Consider the following 3,290-nt stretch of genomic DNA (forward strand, 5'->3'; position numbering starts at 1 on the left):
TAAATTGGAGAGGGTTACATAATAAGTTTCCTTTGGTCCCCGTAAAGGATTTAAAAATGATTGTAAGACCCTGCAAATCTTGCCTACCTTTCTTAAAGATTCCACCTCTCCAATCCCCCAGGGTAAACCCTAGAGGTTTGCAACCTAAATATATATTTATGTCTATTGATACTTACTCCCATGCCTGCTGGGCCACTGCAAACTCTGGTGGAAAGGTCAAGCATGCTGAAAGCCATTTCTCACAATGTTTTGCCATTTTAGGCTTGCCTCAACAGATCAAAACAGATAATGGGCCCTGTTTTACAAGTAAATCATTACAAGAATTCTTCAACAATTGGCATATTAAACACACCACAGGGATCCCATATAATTTGAAAGGGCAAGCCATAAATGAGAGACATAATAAAACTTTAAAAGATCAACAAATAAAACAAAAAAGGGGAAATAATCTTCATGATCAATTAAGAATAGCAATACTTACATTAAATATTTTAAATTTTTCAAAAATCAACCCTTAACTGCCTTCCAATGAATACTGGGCAAATCAAGTTTCTTAACTTAAGATTGAAGTCCAATGGAAAGATCCATTAACTGGATACTGGCGTGGCCCTGACCCGCTCATAAATGCTGGTGGAGGTTTTAGATGTGTGTTCCCAATTGGAGAACCTAACCCTATCTGGGTGTCTGCCAGGAACCTCAAACACCATCAACCAGAACAATATAATTCACCCAAGAGCACACCCTCTTGAGGTATAATATTCCTTCTTTGGATTCTCTGCCTCAGTGTTACTGGACTTCTCATCATCTCTCTTCTGACGTTCATCCTAGGCACCATAATTTTGGATGTTTACCACAAGTATTCTAATCACACTGAGATCCCCTAATTTACTATGAGATCCCTACTCCTATTCACAGTCTTTATGACTACCATCCAAGTGGGCCCCCCACAGTAAGTGGGCAGCCATAGTGGTTGCTACCTCTGACTGTGGGCTCAAAATAGGGGATAGTGCCTGCTGGAAAAAATCCATGCCCCTACCTAACAAACCTTCAGGGCCCCTGTCCTGTACTAAGGCATGTACAATGACCTATAATTACATGCTAGCCTAGAAGAATCAAGCTCTAGTTTCCCTATTTTTCACCCCTTAGCCTTACCAGAGCTGAGGGGAGAGCTCAACCTTGATCCCGAAACTCAGGCCATCTTGCAGGCTACGTTTCAGCTTTTAAATCTCACTAACCCCCCTCTTGCAGAAGACTGTGGCTTTGCTTTCACAATGAACCCCTTAGGGTCACAGGTCTTCTGCTAACCCCTAATGAAACCATAACCTTCTCCTCTAGGTGCCCTACACTGCCCCCCTGTGGTGAAGTATACATACCCTCCTTTGGCTCCCCCAGTGTGACCTGTTTTCTTCCTAGCTCAACCTCTAACCAAACTGAGGACATGGGGTCTTTGAACCCTAATATATGTGGGGAAAACATCACTATTCCACTGCAAATACACCCCATGTGCCCCAAATGGTACAGTCTTTTATTGTGGAGGACCAGCATCCAATGTGCTCCCTGGTAACTGAACAGGAATATGTGCTCTTTCCTCTTATTCCCAGAGGTCACAATCCTCCCTAATAATTAGTCCCTACCCATACAATCTGTGTAGCACTCCAACCCACAAGTAAAAAGGGCAGTACTAGGGATAGGAGTTGCCACAGGAGTAGGGACAGTAATTTCAGGAATAAGCACATCTCTTGCTCTCTATAATAAGCTTTCTTAACAGATAATTGACAATATGCAATATGTTGCCAGTACCATCTTAGATCTATAGGCTCAACTTGATTCTAGGCCACTGTCATCCTGCAAAATCCTCATAGTTTGGATCTGCTAACAGTGAAGGAAGGAGGGCTTTGCCTGTTCCTTGGTGAAGAGTGCTGTTTCTACATCAACTTCTCTGGCATTGTACAAGATAAAATCAAAAACCTACAAGAAGATCTGGAACATCATAGGAAGGAGCTCAACTCTAGCTTCCTCTGGACTGGGTTACATGGGTGGCTCCCCTACCTCCTCCCACTTATGGGACCACTAATCACCATTATCTTTGTGTTCACCTTTGGGTCTTGCATAATCAATAAGCTTATCCATTTCCTGAAAAGCCATGGTAAGTCTGTGCATCTTATGGTGGTCCAACAGCATTATACTGCCCTTTATAATGATGATTGGGAGCCCTATAGAATCCTGGATTACTCATATCAGGACACTGGGATCTAAGTGTCTCTCCCTTAAGCCCTGCTCCTCCTGAGGGGCCCGCCTGAAATGCTAAGGATGGTAGTCACTGATAGGTAAGATCCTCAGAAGAGGACAACCTAAGACAGGCACACCTTCGAGTAAGGCAGACCCCAAACTACTAGGGTAATGTTCCATGATGGGTAAGACCTTCCAGGGGCAACCTAAGACAGACACGCCCTTAATAGAAAACAGAAAAGGGGAAAATGTTGGGACTAATGACATATTAACTAACTCAGGCTGACTCCTTACTTCCTGGCGGGTGAGCAAGATCAAGGCTTCAAAGGCAGTTTAAAAAGTTAATGACAATAAATCAAACCACCATCAGGGATTGGCTAACAACAGTTCTGTGAAAGTGATCAGCTCTTGCTTGCCATATAGACCTATGGGACTCTCGCCTGTGTGAACCCCCCATGCCTCGCTGACATTTAAGCTGGTTGGTTTCTGCCTAGCCTTCACCCTACATAAAAGCTGTGTGACTTCCTCAATGAATGAGTTCCTGCTGTGACTGGTCTCCCTGATGCCTCTGATTTTCCTCAACCCAGAGGACTGGGTGTGGGTGGTCAGTCAGTCCTACCTTTCCTGGTCTGGCCTTGTTGGGGAGTGCTCCCTTCCCTTGTCGCTGGTTGAGAAGAGCAAGGGGGCTAAAGACCTCCACACTCTCTGACACGTAATACCAAAAATGTGGCCTCTGACATTCAGAATATTCTCATTGCAGCTTCTGACACTCACCTAATATCTTCACTGTGCCTATTTTCCATCACATAATACCTTCATTCTGCCCTCTCAAAATAAAAAAAAATATCCTCAATGTGGCAGTCTCACAATATTTTCACCAGACCTCTGACATTATATAATTTACTCACTTTGACTCAAACACTCCCATAATAACTTCATGTGGCCTCTGTCATTCACATAATATCCTCACTTGTCCTCTGATACTGACATAATATCCTTACTGTTCTTGTGTCACTCACATAATAACCTTACTGTGGACTCTGATCACACACCCAAAAAAT

The sequence above is a fragment of the Sciurus carolinensis genome, unplaced genomic scaffold (assembly GCF_902686445.1).
Source record: "Sciurus carolinensis unplaced genomic scaffold, mSciCar1.2, whole genome shotgun sequence".
NCBI lineage: Eukaryota > Metazoa > Chordata > Mammalia > Rodentia > Sciuridae > Sciurus > Sciurus carolinensis.